The sequence below is a fragment of the Passer domesticus genome, chromosome 1 (assembly GCF_036417665.1).
Source record: "Passer domesticus isolate bPasDom1 chromosome 1, bPasDom1.hap1, whole genome shotgun sequence".
Lineage (NCBI taxonomy): Eukaryota > Metazoa > Chordata > Aves > Passeriformes > Passeridae > Passer > Passer domesticus.
In genome coordinates this window covers 119,510,737-119,531,006 of record NC_087474.1, presented here as the reverse complement: position 1 = coordinate 119,531,006, position 20,270 = coordinate 119,510,737, and the positions used below count along the sequence as shown (strand labels likewise).

Below are 20,270 nucleotides of genomic sequence, written 5' to 3'. Positions count from 1 at the left end.
TATGATGATTTAATTCTGTAATATTCTGAATATTACACATCATGCTTATTGGTCTTTAGTATTGGGATTTTTATGCTGAAGATTTTGGTAAAAACACCTGTACATACTCAGAAAATATAAAATGAAGAAAGTGAACATAGCATTAGTCAGTAAACATAAATATATATACTAAAATGTCTCAAAGTTCACAGTGTATTCATGTTCTGCCTGAAAATGGATCCCACTGACACAGACTGTACATGCTTAATTCCAATTTTCTTTATGTTCCACCTACCCTTTCCTTAATTAGTCTCTCTTTAGCTGCTTACAACACAGACAAATTACTCAGTACAATCTGAAGTTCTCTTTCCTCTCAAATCCAAAACAAATTTCTCTGGCTAGTTGGCAGAAATTAAATTTAGATGTGTTCTAAGTTCTCACATTCCATATGAACAAATACATCCTTAGGACAAGACTGCACATGCCTCAAGAGAGAATAGGCACAAGATTCAGATCTCAAGAAGGAGCACCCAGAAGCATCTCTAAGTCTCTCTCAATGTGTTGCTGCTCCTGGCTCTTGGGAACTACAGCAGCTTCTGACATAGCTCATTCAAAGGCCATATGAAAAGCAAACTTTGACTCTCCCCAGTCCCCTCTTTTCTGGCCATCCCTCAAGCCCAAGCCAGTGTTTGATTAGCATTAATTTTATTTACTAATATTCCAGTAAAATCACTGAGAATTGCTGTTATTCTAGTTTTTTTATATGCCAGATTAAAACTCACAACAGATATCTTGCTGAAGATTTTATGGGAAGCCTGTGGCATAAGCCAAATGAAATCAGGAATGTAAAGAATATTTTGAAAACAAAGTCTGGTTTTCCTCATCTCGTAGCCTTTGATTATAATTCTGCCTTATTCTACAAGACATCTGAGCACACGTCAAGAGTTGGAAGAGAAAGGGATGAGATTTGGACCACGTGGCTGGCATAAAGCCAGCTCTGTGACATGGACTGCTATGACACAGTGGCAGAACATGAGATCAGAGCGTACGATCCTCCTCTGTCCCTGGACAAACTGTGAAACCAGGAGAGCTTTGGCAGAGTTGAGGTTTCATGCACTGTCATAAATATAGGTTTGCCTAAAGAAAACATTCTGGCTCCATGCTGTCACAGTTAGGTATTCAGGTTAGCTGGCATCTTCTTTCTTGACCCCAAAATCAGATTCACGAAATCTTAAAAATTTTTCCAAATATTTGCTAGAAAATGGAATTGTCCATTTGCAACAGTATATTGTTGAGAAATGTGAGGCTATCACCTAAAATCTTTGTTCCAGGCCATTAACTCTTTCTTACCAGTTTGGAAAACAAAACAAAATAATCATGTTTAAGACCAAAGGGACATTCTTCCCTATAGAAACTAGTAGTTCTTGGCTGGCAAAGAATAAACTTGCATTTTATTACCGCTTCTCAAAACAGTAAGGGAGAGGAGAAAGAGGAGATGGAAGGAAGGGAGAAGATTAATCAAGATAATATTTGCTCATGTTTATATTCTGAAACAAAGGGTAATAATCTGAGAAGATATATTACATGACAAAGATGGGAAGTAACTTGCTACACTGCAGAATTATTTGAGCCACATCCCAGCTGTAAGAGGCACAGATACAAACACAGATTATTTCAACTGAGGTTACTAGTGTTTCACTGTTTGGGAAATAGGGGAAGCAAAGAAGGAAGTAAAAACTAAAAACATTGTTTGTTTTCAAGATACTATATTTTGACAACTCTGAGGAAAGGCTGTCAAAAGAGGAAAGTTGTATATCCTGACACTAATGGACTCCATGAATAACTTACAGACAAGATGATTCTGATCATGTTTGTTTTTATATGAGGCAAAAACTCATTTACTACTCATATTGACCTAGTTTGAAGTTGCTTCTATAAAAACAAATATGACACAATGAAAAACTGCTAAGATTCACCGAGCTACAGAATGTCCTTCCTGCTCACCCTGGCTCACTTTTCACTTAGAAACGTAAAAGGAATGTCACGCATTTGTAAACTATGTCTGGGAGCAAAGCCTCAAGTATCGTGAATAAAAACACTCAAGTTCTACACTATACCAGTAAAAATGCTACGTGACTTCTATTGAAGCACAAGCTCAGATGTTTCTAAATACAGATGGGATCCATCATATGAAGGAAGAACATTAATAACTGCATTTGACATCTTTCTTGGGAACTGCACCCCTCCTCACCGAGCAGAACAAAGTCTCTGGCACACTAAAAGTTGCCAAGACTTTCTGCTTCTCTGTCCTCAGTGCAATGCATATTCTCTATGGAAGGAGGAAAACAAGAAAGGGAAAAATTTGTAAAGCAACTCTCTGTTCCGTATGTTACACCAACTGATTTCTCAGCTCAGTTTTTAATACTATATCTTACTGCAACCATGTTTCCATGGTTGAAAATATATATTGAAAAAAATATATATATATATTGAAATATATATATATATTGAAATACATATTGACAAGTCAGTTTTTCACTTGCATAGAATAAATATTTGTTAAAAATCTACTACTTGCAGGTTGGCCATTTGCAGCTTCTATTCAAAAGAGCAAGATGTAAACAGTGTGCTCAAAGGCACCTGACGGGGTCTCACTGACCTGTTGCTGTGCTCTGCTTTATATTTCCTGGCTCTAACCTGGCCATGTAAGGGAACAAGGTAAAAGTCCAGATGAACCTGCTCATTTCTCCTAGAAACAAACCTGGAGCTGTATCCTGGGAAATCAAGAGTCTGCAATTGTGTGGGCACTTCCTTCTATCTAGGGCATAATTCTATTCTATCACTTCACCAAAATAAGCCTGAAACAACCACAAATTATTGATTTAGGCAATGGGGTAGAGGATCACCATCTCACATTCCATAGCTCATACATACAAGTGTTTTCTAGGTGTCCATGTCACAGTAAACTCTGAAGTTGTTCCTCTAGATAAAGTTACAGTGCTTAAGACTGATTTTCCTACTTATCATTCCAAGTATCTGTTTGCTGTACCATCAGGCAATATGGTATGGCAAAAGCTGTTAGATCTTTCCAGCGTAGCCAGAGGAACGAAAACATACCTCTTTTCAAATTAATACATACCAGCTACAAGGGAACAATGTCAGTATTTTTGCAGTTTTAAGGACTCTGCAAGAGAAAGGACGCAGTTAGACAAGGTCTAGAATTCTGACAGATGCAACAATGGCTACACAGTTGGAGCAACACCCAGGTATTTAGAAGCCGAACATCCACCTTTTTTTTTCTTCTCCTTAGTGTTTAAAAAGCAGCTTATTGTCTGGGTTTTTCTGTTTACAACTGTGCATCTGCGTATGTGTATGACAATAGGAATTCTTAGAGCAAGCCAAACTGAGAAAGATGGATTGGTCTGATGTCTGGTCATTCATGGGTGTGTCCACACCAGCCCTGCGGTTCAGATCAGTGCTGTGTTTCTGTGGCAAATCTCTCCATCTTCCCGAGCTTTGGTTTGGATTGTGGAGCAGCCTTCTGAGCCCATGCCATGGATTCTTTTCATATGGAACTAAACCTGAAGATGTGCTCCAACTGCTAAAAGGCATTCTGTCCACGTGACCAGCTTACAGCCTGTCTGCAATAAAGGCCCACGACGCCTACAGCAGGACCAAATCTCCCACACCGGCTTCTACCCCACAAAGCTGCTCCCACCACATCATTTGCTAGTACAGACATGTCTGTGTCAAAAACTATGTTCCTGCTCCTTAGAAAGTTTGTCTTCCATATGCACAATCCCACTTGCAGCCCTTGATAGCTTCATTTCAGACAGGTATATTACTGTGGAAGGCCATGAGAGCAGAAAGATAGATAAGTTTTCCCAGCTGTACAGCAGCACAGACGTTTTGAAAATTTGAGTCCCCAGGCTGGGGAATCAATGGCACAGAATGGAAATCAACAAATGATAATAGTTGCAGTACACAGCAGTGGCAGGCACAGGGATGACCAGATTTTGGGATGCACTGAAGCTCCACACCCCACAATACTCTTGATGTGAATATACAGTTAATGAGTTAATAATGAAGCCCTTGGCCTACAACCTGCAATGCTGGCACGGGTCCTCTTGGCAGCTGCACATACATTCATTTTTTGACATATTGATTACTGGGGATGTATCACACATAGCAGATGCCACATCTGAATCATTGCTTCTTTGTAAGAGGAAAACCTTGATTTAGTCTAAGTTTTAACCGATAGTTTGTGACAGAGCTTCTAATTTAAATTACACCATGGAATCATAAGGTAATCAAAAGTAAATACTGGAAAAAGATTAAAACTCAAAAACAAGATGTAAAAACCAGGAGAACTGGAAAAGTTGACTGAAGAGGCTTAGTAGCAGTTGAGATGAGGCTGAGAGACCTGTAGACCTCATAAAGTAATGGTAGGCTATTTTTCCTTAACCACCTCTTCCTTCTTTCTATCCTCAGTCTCCCTGGATTATTTACTGCTTCAAACAAAATGTGACTTATTTCTACCCACTGCTTTAAACCGTTTGTAAGTATCAGCCTACATTCCCAAAGTTTATCATTCACATATTCAGACATATATACATATATACAGTCTACTGTGCGTATTCTTTAAAATTTCTCACAAAGGGTTCCTCTAATCTTTACCAAAACAATTGGATCGACTTAACTGCACTGCTTAGGATTCTCAAATTCTGACTACTAATTTTTAGAAAATCTTATTTTTTACCATTGGAATCTCATCTTTATTTAGACATCAATGTATGACCCACCCTACCCAGCAAACAGTAAAGTACTACACAGTGCATTTCTTGAACTGAATTGTTCTGAACACCAACAGAGACTAATGGACAAACAGTGCAAAAGACAATTAATGCTAATGCAACCACGTAAGTGATGATAATGATAAAGCAACTGACTGCTCAAGATTTACCATTAACCTGTCTTTTTTGCTCTTTTTGGGCACTCACTATAATCTAGAAAAATAAATATGTTGTCATGGTGACCCTAAGTGAAGTTACCAGAAGGGTGTAAGAGAAATTCTGCAAGATCAAAAGTAAAAATTATTTAAGACAATGACACAGTAACAAAAAGTAGTATGACAACTGAAACATAGACATGAATTTTTCAGATTTGGCACAGCTACCAAGACTGTAGTGCAACTAGCAGCAAATAGTGGAGAGATCAGAAAGCTATGCAAGAACAGGGAGCATTAGGAGACAAAGATAAGTGAGAAAGCACAAGCTTACACTGCCACAAGCTGAAAGCTTTCTGCAGGACATGTCTGTATTAGAGACAGGAACCAGAGTGTGTAGCATAACATTACTAGAAAGGAGCAGGGCAGATTCAATTTCAAAAAGCTGACTGTAAAATGAGATGTTCACACTACACTGATACATGTCGTACCAAGATGTTCCCTGGAAAGCTGGACAACATTCATGCATAATTAATTTTTTTAAAATAAGTTTGGGGACAGAATCTTCACAAAAAGGTACATTCTGTGCCTCATCCAAACTAGAATAGGGTCAAGCAGCTGAGGATTGTAGAACGGGTTATCTGAAGTCAGGCAATCCAGTTGAGGCATGTCCACCCAGGTCGGATGACACATCCATCTAAAAAGGGGCACATGCAAGGCTGTTAGTTCATGGCTCGTGTCCTGAATTTACTGACAGGTGGCTAGAAATAATGTATGACCTATATTATTTTCCCACTATAGTGGCAGGTGCCAGGACACAACTCTCTCAAAAGAGATTATGCAGCTGCTATAAAATCTTGGAAGGAACTGGCAGATTTGGGTAGGAAAAGAAGCTTTCTCTTAGAGGTGGGTACCTGGCAAGGTTAGAGTTATTAGTGGATTTGATTGCGAAATTTTATGATAGATGTGCAGCCTACAATTCTTGCTGTCCACAAAAAACACCAGCAGCTCATGTGCACACACTGTATTTACTTTAAAATTACTAAGACTGGGATTTTTGCACAATGATGAGCAAATAAATGAGCACATCATGGAAACAGCCTTGTCCTATGTTCCTCTACTTCCTGCATAGAATGATCCTTTTCCTTTCTGTGGTTATCAGATGAGGACCCTGCTGGACAGGTAATATCACTCAGTCCCAGGACAAAAACTAAGGAGAGCAGTTAAACACTGTTCAACAACAACCTCAGGGAAGCTGTGCACCAGTTATTCTCAAGCCAGCCTCTGCAGGGTTGGTGTAAAAGGTGTGAGGGTTTTTTTGGCTTTTTTTTCCTTCATATTTGCAAAATGTTCTGTTTTATGCTACAGGTTCAAAAATGATTAGCACTGTGGTTAGAAGCAGTCTGCAGATCATTTGTAGAATCACAGTTCTCTATCAAGGTGTAAAAAAAAAGGGCTGCAAACAGCTCTATAGACAGAGGTACAGAGCTGTGAATGAAGAAGAAGAGACAGCAAATGTCAGAAATTAGAAGCAAAAGTAAAAGAGTTTACACAAACTTGTATTTCATTTATGATACTCTCTGGGACAGTGCATACATTGGAGATCATCCCAAAGTACTATTGCCTGTTCAACAGAAAAACAATACACACCCCCAAGAATATGTTAAAAAAAAGTACTGACTGGGGGAGGGGCTGGGAGTGGAGGAGGGAGAAGAAAATAATTTTGCCCCCACAATCTAATCACCAAAATTGTGTTTTGAGTGGTGGTACAGCCTGAAAGAACTCCTCCCTCAATCTTGTTCCTGGCAGAAGTCAGCAGAAAACACTATAGGGCATTTTCTGTTCGGAAAGAAAAAAATGAAAAGGCACAGCACATGACTTGTGAAATGACTGCTAAAAACAAGGGAGGACGAAACACAACCACCAAGCTTTTACAATGATCTTGTAATAGCAGCAAATATCTGGCTACATTTCAGCTCCAACAATTGGAGCTGCAGTCCCACCTCGGCAGAAGTGAAAAATATATGCAAGTAAGTGCCAACTGAGTTTCAGTCTCAAATACTTCAGTATTTCCTACCCTGAAGGACATTTTGAACTGCAGTGGTGGTAAAAGTCTTCCTGCATGAAATCCTTAAGGCTCCTTTACAACAACCCATTTACTAGGGAAACAGAGAAGTGTCTGTATTTTAGCAAAACAACCTGTTTTCCAAGTTCTAAAAATAGAAAAGAAAAAAAAAATTAAAAGTGTCTGTCATTTTGAAACCACTCACAAGCATTTCATCCTAAGCAACACAGCCTCCCCCCTTGCTAAAAATAAAACAGTACATTACAGCAACATTTTTTTGCTGGCTTCAGCCAAGGATTTGAAAACCTCCCCTCAGCCCAGACAGGCCGTAAGCTATGAGTCAGCACTTCTCAGCATTTCTGGAAATTCCTCAGCAGAGCATCCACCCTGCAGCAGGAAGCTGCTGCTCACTTCAGTGGGTACCAGGAAATGGATGGGTGCTCCTGGGCCTCACCTGACCCGGGCACAGAGCTCAAGGAAACTTCCCCAAAACTCCCAAATGTTCCCCATCCCACCAGCTTCCTGCAACACCATCAAATACACTGCCTGTGAATAAGCTTGATAACTCCACCCAAATACAACTTCGGGCAATGTCAAGGAACAGGAAAATATAGGATGAATTAAGGAAAAAAAAAACCCATCACGCTGGACAAGGGCAAGTCTCTTTAGTGCAATTTTATTGGTATGGCCTCTCCCAGCCTGAATCCAGAGCTCAGCTCCACCAGCCCTGGGGATCTGTGTCCTGTCCAAAGAAGTCTGAATTCATACAAAACAGCCATGCCCCACCGTGTAAAGAGTGGGTCCCTGGTGCTTACAGAGAAAATTATTTTTTCCCCTTTTAAGTGGATAAAGAAGGCACAGGTTCAGGACACTGCCACACACACGGCACAGCTCCGTCTCTCCCTCCAACAGTCCTTGCTTCACACAAAAAATCTTATGATCTGCACACAACAGAGCCCAAGGATGGGAGGAAGATTCATGCCTGTCTGGGGGATACCCCAAATCTGCCTGTAGAGGCTGTGGTGCTGTCAGTTCTCATCCATCCTGAGACACAAAACAGAAGTGCCCAGGGAAGCTCTTGGTGCTTGGTACTCCCAAATGTGCAGCACTGCCAAGGTAGAGACACTGCTCTGGAAATGGAGATGTAACACACATTTGGGTCCATCTAAGGAGATAAAGCAGCTATTTCACAAGCACTGACTGTGGTGAATGCAATTCCTACTTTACTCATCTCGGACTGAGTATCTACTCTCGTTTTGCTTTAAACACAGGCTTTGACAGGGACTTTAAAGAGGGAGAGTTAAGGGAATAGGAAGTACTTTGTGAACAGCAATAATTGCATGTTCTGACCTCTCCAGCTTACATCATGCATGTTATCCAACAACCACAAATCAAGAAGGAAATCAAATTTCAAGCAAATAATTTTCAGCACAACATATATGTTAAAACTAACAGAACAAGACAAACGCTGACATTTCCCTGCTTGTTTCTTGCTTTCATATATGTTGCTATACTCCTATAAAAATCCTGCCTTTTTTTTTTTAATGAATATTTGTATAAAGGAAGCTGCCTAAAGTCGGGTACAAAAAAAAAAATGTTTTTCTCAACTGTTTTTTAATACGCAGCAATGAGATTAAAGCGAGGCAGACAGCCAAATACCTCAGCCATCACAGTCATTAATAAACGCGTTTAACATTCGTGCAGCTTTCGAATGCAGAACATCTGGTTCCAATTCCCAATCTGGCTTTTAATAAAAGTGCCTCCCCCACAATACTTTTATTATAAAGTGTTCTTTTCCTCTCAATGTCCGTCCCCCCCCCGTCGTCCCCCCCCCCCCCCCTTTTTTTTTTAAATTTTTTTCTCTCTTTTTGGAAGCGGCTGTTCCTTCCTTCTTGCTGGAAGCCACCTGACCACTGCCAGGAAGAGGAATGCAAAACATTCCCAGGAGCAGCTCCTGACGTCAGGGCGGCAGCATTCCTCCTCCTCCTCCTCCTCCTCCTGCTCCCGCCGCGGCCGGGCCCGGAAAGTCCAGGGCTGGTCCCGCCGCCAGCCCGTGCCCCGCTGCCGGGGTTTTCCTGCTCTCCCCACAATCCCTCAGCCAGAATGAGCCTGGGATGGGGCTCACGCTGCACCAGAGCCGCTCCACACCCATGTATCCCTCACCCCTTCCCCTAAACCAGGAGGCTGTGCTTCGGATAAACTTCAGGCCCCCGTAGGCTTAAATCAGCTTAGGCGCTGACTCTGGCGATCCTCTCCCTTTACTTCTGACTTCTTCACTCGAAGGCAGGCGGCAGGAGGGTGCCAAGGAAAACAGGGACACGCTGCTGCAGGGTGGGTTGTTTTTTCACTCCTAAGACATTCACGAGAGACATGACATGATACCAAAGCAGGCAGCCTGCATCCAAGCCGGATCTTCTCCGTTTCCTTCTTTCCTCATTCAGTATCCAGCCTCTAACACATCACGGAGTGGGATTCCAATCCTTCGCCTCTCTAATTTCAGTCATGAGAATACATTATTAAATGGCATTATTTTATTCTGCTCTTGAACTAGCTGGTAGCTAAAACTACACAAAAGAGATTCTAGGTTGAGTTGCAGCCCTTCAGCTGAGTTTACTCCTTTCATCAGCGTTTAGTCCACTTAGTCTGATATTCCTGAGACATATATTTTGAAAATTCCATAAAATGTTTTGCCTGGAAAAATAGAATCTCTGCATATTTTAGTTAATCACTGTATCAAAGACACTGTTACAAAACCCCCCCCCGTAATTGCTACCAGATCCATGATAAAACTGAGAGCATCCTAATTCCACTATGCCAAAAGAGCAGGATGGTAGGCTAGGAAATATGGGGTGGGGGGAACGTATGGAAATACCTTCACTTCTAGAGGGTGCAAAGAAAGAGCTCTTCAATAGACACCTTTCCATTTCACATCTCTACTTGTTAACAAGAAGTGTAAATACATAATTTCACCATTCCAAAACCAATGAAACCCTAATGTGTAGATGTTAATTTAATCATAATTTTTCAGGGAATACGAAGGAAGCCAAAATTCATAGTGAATGAGCTAAGGCGTATCACTGGTGGTAGTAAAGTGTTCACATATATCACTTTCCCCAAAATATTTACACAATAAATACAAATTTCTCAATGTTGACTGACCACAATGAAAAAAATAAAGATCTGGAAACACTAAGCAAAACAGTTGCATTACTTTCAATATTAATCATAATTAATCAGCTGTTAGGGTTATACTATCTGTGCAACTGCAGTTCTACACATGAAGATCCAGATGAATTTAAAACTTGCAGGCGATCTCTCAGTCCCAGTTCCTTAGCTCCTCCCTTGATTAGTGGCAATTTAAGAAATAAAAACATGTTTGGGTTTTCTCCTAGTGTAAGGACTTGTTACCAAAAGGTCAAACAAGTGTCTGCCCTCTGACCAACCTCAGGCCACCTACAACTTTTTTAGGGAAACCTGCTCTCTGAAGAACCACAGGCTAAGTAAACACACTGCTTTCCTGGTAAGAACATCCTCCAAGTGTTCTTGCCTTTGCTATACCAGCTGGCCACATCTGACCAGCTAGAAAACCCAAAACCACCTTTTCTGTGCTCTTCTCCAGAGGTCATGAGTATTCCAGTGACCAGCAAGTTGGTATTGTTCAGGAAGCTGACAACAAGACTCATTAATTTTATTTCATAAAACTTAATAGGGCCCTGAAAAATCATCAGCTGAAAAAACACCAGCTGTTCTATACTTTAATATATGCACCAAAAAATTTTAACTGAAGTCCACTGACGTCAACAGCCAGCCATCAGTATACATGACTATTAAAAAAATACCCTTTTTTTGTATTTTGCAACAAAGTGAGAAAAAAGTACAAGACGTTTCTATCACAAAGAAAAAGAAGTAGGAAGAAATGTAACAAAAATATTATATTACCTAAAAAAAAAGTAGTGGCTCAGTAGAATTGGTCAATTTCCTAAGCTTAATAGCAAAGAAAGTTAAATATGTCATTAGTACCTTCTGAAATTAAGCCAAGCTAAGGTGGCTTGTAACCAGTGAAGAATATTATACACTTTATAGTGCTTGATATTTTTCTCCCTTTTCTATTTTTTATTTCTATTTTATTTCATTTGTATTTTTTTACTACATGTAAAGCTAGATGTACACAGAGGTTTTTTCAGGTAAATATTAGGGATTTTAAAATTTTCCCTTTTTTTCTTCAGATTTTTTTAAAATTTCATTTTACCAAAATGTAAATACATGCAAATCAATACCAGGTCACTTCCAAAAAATAGACTTTAGAATTTCTGAAAGATGAACTTTTAAAAATGATTGACAATTTAATCCCTAGTATTGAAGTTTGGATGGAGATTAGAACAGGCACAGCATACAGAAGTGATGAGAACTGGGGTGTGTTCTCACCTTCCTTGAAGATTAAATTCACTCTCTTCTGTTTCAGCTGCTTATTCATTCTATTATTCTTTTATCACCAGAAATAACACTGGGATGCCAAAAGCATGAATGAAGTCACAGCAAGAACTTCCTTCTATGCACGGTACACAGAATTAAGCTTCAGGTGTGTTTTCAGGAGGCTGCTTCACGAACCTGTGGTTCACAAGCATTTTTCCAGGCATGCATTGCCATTCAGTCACGGCCAACTTTCTCCTGTCAAAATCTGGCAAGTGCTCTGATCTCTGCAGATGAAATGGACACTAGATTGGAAATTCAGCCTCAGAAGACTACAAATACTTTAAAGATTCGTTTTCAGCAAAACACCTACATAAAGTGACAGATATTTGCTGTGGCAGAACCACAGCAGTTCATTTGAGTTCTAGAGGCAGAAGCCACTTTCTTTAAGTTACAGAAAAAAAAAAAAGTCTAATTCATGAATAACAAAGTTTAGAAGACAATGGGTGCAGAGGAAAAAAGATCAGAAAATTGAGTAGTACCCAGAGATCACTAAGAAAAATAGATCAATTCTTTTCCTGGTTACTTTTCCATGTCTTTCTTGCTTAGATCAAAGCAAGAACTATCTATTTGAGTGCATAGATTTTTCTCCAGGTCTAAAACTTCAATTGATATCAGTGTGCCCTGTGACACCTGAAACACTGCTAACTACAAAGCATCAGAAGCAGGGGGAAAAAACCCTTAATTTCACAGGTTCACTTTTACATCTGGCAAACATAACCCCCCAGACTCCAGGTGCTAATGATGCACTGCCCTGCCTACAGAGGGCTAAGCCAAGAGCCTCCTGAGAACCAAACTCGCCCTGAGGTTTTGGAAGGCCACACTGGGAGAAGGTGCGAGTTTCTTCACAGCTCCTCACCTTTGCTCACAACCTACACAAACTCTGTTTTGAAGCCTGCTCATACATTTTTGAGGTATGCTCCTTGCTCTTCTCCCTGGTTTTTCTTCTCACGCATCTCTTCTTTTCTGCTTCTGGCTGGGCCTGGCAGTGGAAGTGCTGAACACCAGGAGTGGATCCAGCCCCGTTGCTTACTCAGATAAGAGAGCCCGTGCTCATCAGATTTTGCTGCTGCATTCCAGATTTCGGTACCCAAAAAATCCAGATGCTTATCTAAACTAAACTTCCTGAGGGTGAACTATCACCAGCACTAAGACACTTTGAAGGTCGATATGCACTTGAGCAGGAGACAGCACCCAACCTGCCCTTAAAGCAGGGCCTACCTACAGAACTTCAGCTCTGTCTGCCTAAGTAAATTACCCAGTTAATTGTCTTGGCATTCATATCTACATTAAAAAAAAAAAGGATAAGCAGAGATGAGGTCAAATCTCTACCATTTGTTTTTTTGCCATTTGTTTAAGGCAGATGGACTTCAGAAAACTTCTTTTGCTGTGTAAAATGGAACCATATGTAAATAACTTTGTAGAATCATCTTGATGTTAGGTTTATTAATATAATTTTGTTACTAAGCTGTTTACCATTTTAGGTTCCTAATAGCTATGAAGGCTTGTTAACAATACTCTGAAATCACAGGGAAGTATTTTCTTTTCCTTTGGTTTGAAAAGAGAAAACAAAGTTCTAAATGTGTTTATTTCCATACTTTATATTGTGTGTAGCATCTACTTCCTTTAACATGAAAATTTTATGATCACAAAGCCTTTTCCTCAGCCAAATTATTATTGCAACAGTGTGAGACTGCATTACTCAGCAGTGTTTAAAGAAAGTTCCAAGGTGAAATATTTCACTTTCTTCTTAAAGTAATAAGACTATTACTACAAAAAGAAATAATTACAAAAATTACAGGTAACAACCCACCATATCTTAAATTCTCCTGTTTGGAGTTAGAGATTATTTTTTCCAGTTTCAATTTTGAAACGGAAAATTCTCCCACACAGCAGAGCAAAACAGAAAGCTTTTGCTGGCTTGTCATTTGATTTGGAGAGACAGAATATAGCAGTTTCTGCCAGAGTAACTGCTCAAAATCCCAACTAGTTTCTGAAAGACTTCCCTTACTTTTTTTTTTACAACTCAGGAGTCATTGCCTATGGTTCTCCTGGACAACTGCTGGGCCATTTGTACAATGCAGTGAAGAGCTGTGGTAGGCAAAGTATCCATATAGTAACAGATTTTGGTACCCAGCAAACAATCTTTGCTTAACAGAGACCAAAGCAATTCTAGAAACTTTCAGTGCCTATTTAATGCAAGGAGTAGCATGTCCAATACATGAGTCAGGAAGGAGATACACACACAAACACACGCACACACACAACTTCACCATCTCAGAAGTTGTACAACGTTAGTTACCTTAGCTCTGCTTTCCCGTCTTATGAAAAACAAGAAACAAGTCCAACAAAAATTGTCATCTGTGTTGCAAATAAAGTTAAGGAGGAAGGTGGGGGAATACCAGGTAATATCATCCTATTTGCTCTCTGCTTACTGTAAAGTACATCAAGAATATTTAATTGTGTTCCCCCATCTGACCTCCTAAATAGTTTAAATCTATTAAATCTTGTCAGAAAGGCTTGGTAAGGAACACAGAATGAGAGGTGAACCCAGTAATTAAATATGTTGAAAGGTTCCATGATAATTTAAAATCAATCCTCTATTTACCAGTGCAGCATCAAGACAGTCGAAAGGAATGTGATAACATAAACCAAGAACTTTCTCATACTTTCCCTCAAGTGTCAAGAATCAGCATTAGACAGGAAAAATGTTAAAAATCCCAAGACACAAAAGTCTTTGAGGGAATAATTTGAGGAAATTGAAAAGATTCACTGAGAGGGAAGGAGGAGAGAAGAGAAGAGAAGAGAAGAGAAGAGAAGAGAAGAGAAGAGAAGAGAAGAGAAGAGAAGAGAAGAGAAGAGAAGAGAAGAGAAGAGAAGAGAAGAGAAGAGAAGAGAAGAGAAGAGAAGAGAAGAGAAGAGAAGAGAAGAGAAGAGATCCCCACAAAGCCTGGAACAGGTCTGTTAGGCTTTCAATAGGTTAAAAGCCTGTCAGAGCCAGGAGGTAGCTCTTAACGTGACTGCGACATGCAGGGAAGTTCTCTGCTTCTCCCCATGTAAGCTCAATTCAAAGCAAAGTTTGTAAACATCCCGGGGGAGTGGGCAGAAAACGACACCGCGTTTCAGAAACATTTACAAGTGTTTTGCAGAAATGAAACTTCACTTAAAGAGCTCAGTTTCGCTCTCCCGGGTGGAGGATGGGTGTCGGTCTGCAAGTTCAGAGGCGGCCAGCACGGAGGAGCCTTGCGGGCAGCAAAGCCGTGTGAGCAGCGCGGTGCCTGCCTCGGGCGCATCCCCACATCCAGCACGGAGAGCGCACCGAGTTCTTACAAGTTGTGCAGAAGCGATGGCGCACAAACCCGAACAAATACCCCTGCTGCAGGCTCCTATTTCACGGATGTGGAGCTTTGACGCCAGAGAAAGCTGTGGACAAATACGCGCTGCCGCTGTCTCGGTGAGATCAGCTTTTCCTGGGCTCCTGCTGACAACATTGCCACCTTCCGCAGGCGCCGGGAAGGGCACGGAGCTGCGGCCGGGGGGCTCGGGCAGCATCCCACCACCCCGGGAAGCGCCGTGGAGACGCTGTTCAGGAAGGTGCTTTCCCACCAGTGCCCTTTGTAACCACCCTGGTCACTCAGAATAATTTATTTTCGAAGGCTGCGATTGAATGGATTATACTGAATGGCTGCAGCACAGCCCCCAGGACTGGCGCGGTCCAGCCGAGCGCACACACGGAGGGGAAACGCGACACAGGGAACGCGTTCTGCACCACACGCACAATACGAGCGAGTGAAGGCAGCGCCAGCCTGACTGCTCGTGCCGCTTCCAAAACAGCTGAGGAAGCTCGGGAAAGTCAAAGCAGAAGTCAAAAGGAGGCAAATGTCCCTGTCTCCAGGCCCGGACCTGAGGGCATCTCATTCCAGACTCCAGCCCTCGAGCACTGGACTGCCGTCGTGCCCAGTTTCAGTGAAGGGGGCACAAAACACATGTACTACCTACCCTGGCTTCTACATACTTATATAGAATGCATATATTGACATTACAAGTTTGAACATCTGATGAGGTTATACGTTTAAAGGCTGTAATTTGTCTTGCTAGCTTGCAGGGAAGTATTTTCCTCCAAATCATCCACAGTTCAAGTATAGTTAATAAAGCAGTAGCATTATGACAGCAGTTAAAATACAACTAATAACAAACCAAATATATTAACCAATACATTTAGTGCACATTCTGAATGGAAAATGCCTTTACTTAGACACAGCCAAAACACATCAATGGAGCCGTTAATGTGTGATAAGAAATTACTTTCCAAGAAAAGCTTCAAAAAATTCAACATGGCAACCCAAGCAATACCTATATTAATGTAGAAAATGGGTGTTCAGAGTTTAATAAGTAGAGAAGGGCTTTGCATGCAAGATTATATGTATTTCCAAATCTCAGAGCTCTTCTATATGTAAGGCTTTGCCAAAGAACAAGATTCATGATCAAAGGTAAAGAATCCCAACCAATTAACTGGAACACACAGGAAAATAATACTTTTCTATACAGTCTAATCTAAATATAAATAGACATAAAAGTTGCTCCCTCCCTCCAGAAAAGGTGCAATTTATATTTGGGTTGTAGAAATCTCCCCCTTGTTTTCTCCTCTGTGTTTAGGGCAGTTTCAGGGTAACCAGTAAACCTAGTAAGATGCCATTCCTTGTTAAATAAGCATCAGTCTTCAAAAATCAAGAAATTGCAGTTGTATCTGAAGTGACCTACAACCAAAGGCAATTCTCAAGACTTGGCTGGACTATTCTAGAAGCTGATCACGTGGTATGTTGAAGTTTGTTTTTAAAATGGGTTTGCTTTTGAGTACAGCTAGAAAACAGGTCCCTGCTGTACAGCAAGATTCAAAAGCAAACTCCTAGGGTCAAATATCTCCCAGAAAATTGGACAATGACCACATGCACAACTTCTCAAACTATAAACCACAGAAGGCTGCAAAAAGACAAAGAAAATACTGGGCAACTTATTTGGTTTTGTGTGAAGGATGGAAGGTAAGAAATATTTGGGAATACAATAAAAAAACAATCTTACATTGTGTAAAACATCTTTTCATTCAAATGTCTTCAAAAATAATTTTAAGAATTATTATTATTATACATATATACTGTAAATCTGAGCTCCTTTAAGCATACAAACCCTGTAAATTCCAGTGACAGCGCATATCAATAAAATTTATCTCTTCCTCAATCTGTACATTCACAATGCATAAAAAAGCACCAGCCCTATAAAATTAATATTTATGACAAGCTCAGTGAACCAAAAGACAAGCAGTGAGGCACAAATGCAATGTACAAATCTCACATAGTTGCATTGCCCACGTTTCTGAAAAATGAACATCAGCTTGGAGGAGAAATTTGGTTTTGGGAAACACAAAAGAGAGACATGTTGTGCCATGCTGGGAAGACAGATGAAAACACAAATAAAAGCAATGTAATTTATGGTTTTATACTGAATCTTAAGTGTTCCCAAGTTTGGTGCTTTCAGTGTGTGCATGCAGCACTGTAAATATTCTGCCAGGTTTTTTTTTTTGGAGTAGTTATGATCCTTAATGTCTGTCCCAACAATACCTTGGAGTACCTCAGGATATTTCTTCATAGCCTCAGTTCACATTACAAGGGATTAGCTGGAGATGCTGACAGACTTGGGTTTGCACTAACAGACATGTTTGGGTTTGCACTAACAGCAGAGTCAAGGTGGACATGCAGTCTTGCTTTTTATGACAGCCAAGGACCTTGGACTGACTATGGACAATGACTGCCAGGAAGACCATGCAAAAGTCCACTATCGTGATCTGCTCAACAACAAACATGCTGCTTACGAGAAAAAAAAAAATACAAGACTTAGAAAATGGGAAGATAACCATCAAAACAAAAAACATCCATAAAAATGTTCACTAGGCTTCTTTATTTTTAACTCTTTCTTTAACTCTTTTACCAAGGAGAGAGAAAACAGGTAATGTTCCAGAAGCCCAAAGAGGTTAAAGAAAGAGAAAAAACCACCAAAACAAATGAAAAATCCCCATACACACAACCACCCCCCTTCCCACATACTGCCAAGTAATGATTTTTTTTTTTTTTTGGCGCCACATCAGTGATTTGGCTTTCTGAACACAAATCCCCAAAGGTAAAATTAGTGGTTGTACAGGACTTCTAATGCTCTAAATATTGTTCTGAAACTTCTGATTGGAGAAACTTGATGTTCCAGAAGGCTGTATTGAGGCAGTAACTAGAGGAGTTTCAAGACATCTCAGGACACTGTCAAAGAAGCCTACCAGTCAGGGAGAAGTAACACATTGCAATCTGCACAGTGAATGTTGACTTGGAAGAGTGGTTGGAAGAGAAGCTTCATCAAACACACAAAAGGCTACACTGAATGTTTCACAGCTGAACTGTTTCATATACCAAAGTATATTCTTCTGCCAAAAATACATAAAACTACAGGTATTTTTTTCCACGAGCTTTTACTGAAAGAGAAGTAATCTGCCTGGTAGAAGTAACAGTAAAATTTGTTCTCCCCTTTGCCCTCCCATGCTCCCGCCCCCCAGGATAGCTGAGATGTTTTAAATACTGTATTTTGGGTAGCAACATTCCAAATCTTTCAAATATCTGAAAGCCACATTCCCCTTTTGAAATACTTGGGGCTTTAATTACTATTTCTGCTAGGACTACAGTAATTAACTGTTGCTTACCTACACTTAAATATGACATTCAGGAGGAGGAATCTGACAAAGCATACCTTGATATTGTAGGGAATGACCACACAGGATAATTTGGCAAACTCACGCTTTATGCATCTCTTTGCCCACGCAAAATTGCCCAAGGACAAAAGCATCCTTAGCATGAAAATCCAGCTTATATCCAGAAAATATCCAGCTTATTCAAGCCCCAACCTAACTGCACACAGAACTGGAAAAAATCATACTCCAAATACACACCTACCATTACAGTAGCATATCACATCTGTTAAACAAAGAGACTGGCACTTGTCTTGAAAATTGCCTCTTCACAGTAAGCTATCGAAATACATTTTATTTCATGAAGTTAAAGTGCTGAACAGCAATCCAACAAGCAGAAATCATAATTCTTCAAAATGTAAATTTTCAAAAAAGATTAGCTGATTACTGATAATCTTAAACATTCAAAGAAACCCATTCACAAAGTCAAAACTTGCTCTTCAGTGGTTAAACTACTGAAGGAATTTTGGCACATATTCTTTTTACAAATTAAGTATTGTTTTACACGTCCCAAATCTGTTAGTCATAAACATTAGCAGAGGAATACAAATCACAACTTTTTAATAACCCTGCAGTAATTCTGAACTTGTTCATCTGAACTTATTTAGCTTGTTTTTCCTTCATGACTGGATAAAGCAGACTGCAGTGCCAGGTCTTGGCTCCATCAGTTGCTCATTAAACAAGATCTGGAATTTAGCATTGGATTGAATACACATGGGAACTCATGTGAAGCTGCTCGTATATCAATGATAGCTCCGTTGCTAACACAGAGTTTATCCAAGACCGTACATTTTTCGTTGACTTGAACAAAGCTGTTCACCATCCTCTGGTTTTGACGTCAGTGGACAACTACCCACTAACAGTATCTGTCACTGCAAAATGCTTGGAATTTCCTCACTTATAAAAGCTGGAAAGTTTCAAGTACAGACTTTTCATTAAAAAACAAAATGAAGCAAAACTTTATTAGATTTTTCAGGATAAGATTATTTCGTGAATATTAGGAGAAGAATTTTCATTCTCACTGAATATTTTTTCCAGTAATTTTTCGGACATAAACAACAGCACTGACTGTATGGAATGGATGTTTAAAAACCATTTTCCTATTCTGTTGCTAAAAGCTGTGGACTCAAATGTACACTAATTCCTCAACATGGAAGCACCACAGTGAGGTGATTCAGATTTTTCCCGTTAACTGGACACCACAATTATTCCAATAGGACCTAAGTTGGATGGTATCTATTATTTAGGAAAAATGTAGAAAAACACATCCCAAGCATAAACCAGGCTGCTCACATCCCCTGCCTCTAGTCTACAACTCCTTTATTCTTACAAGCCCATGTTGGAAAAAGTCATCGTGGCGGAGACTCCCTCCAGAGAACAACATGCAGTGCTCCTTTCGGGTGAGCTCCGTGCAGGCTGCGGGGGTGTGAGGCAGGAGCACATCACCTGACTGGATGTGCCCAGTTCAGACACACATCTGGTCAGGGAGCCCAGAGGTATTCTACCCCAATGGAGGCTTCTGTGCCAGCAACAACGCATTTCAACCTTGATCTGCAAACCAAGCTGCTGCTTTGCAAACACACCGCTCGCTTCTGACCCCCCTGATTTGGCCGAAAGCAAACAAATGTATCAACAAACCCCCGCACCTCATTGGTACAATGCAGTGGAAATTCCCCTTTTTCAGCGTGTCAAGATACCATCAGCTATTAATCCAGAGACAGGCAGTCATGTTTAAAAATCCACTTTCAACCTTCTACACAACTCTGTATCTACTAACTTGAGGCTCCCGTCTTCCTGTGTTTCCATTCTTTTCTCCATGGAAACCCCTTTTATAGAGAGCAGGTTTTTAATCTTTGTTTTTCAGGGTACTTATATTTTCTATGTGGCATTTGTATAATGTGTCTATCCATGCCACACTTGTAAAAATAAGCATGTCTGCCTCACTGTAGAAATGTTATCATGTTACTGTGTTTATTAGACATAGCCCACATCCAAAATACCAGATATCTGTTGCTTCAGGTGGTTGGGGC

At 40.3% G+C, this 20,270-nt stretch overlaps 1 protein-coding gene and 1 long non-coding RNA gene across 4 annotated transcripts in view; one reads left to right on the top strand and one right to left on the bottom strand.

The window, feature by feature from the left end:
- SPIDR (scaffold protein involved in DNA repair) overlaps positions 1-20,270 on the bottom strand; it is a 193,696-nt gene that overhangs the window by 92,535 nt on the left and 80,891 nt on the right. The window lies entirely within an intron of this gene.
- On the top strand, positions 1,051-6,015 carry LOC135278861 (uncharacterized). Of its 2 annotated transcripts, none has more exons than XR_010346254.1 (5): positions 1,051-1,162; positions 2,560-2,697; positions 3,153-3,245; positions 4,471-4,537; positions 5,726-6,015. It is a non-coding gene; the product is annotated as an uncharacterized LOC135278861 (long non-coding RNA). The 2 variants fall into 2 exon arrangements; XR_010346252.1 differs by lacking the exon at positions 5,726-6,015 and adding an exon at positions 4,763-4,900.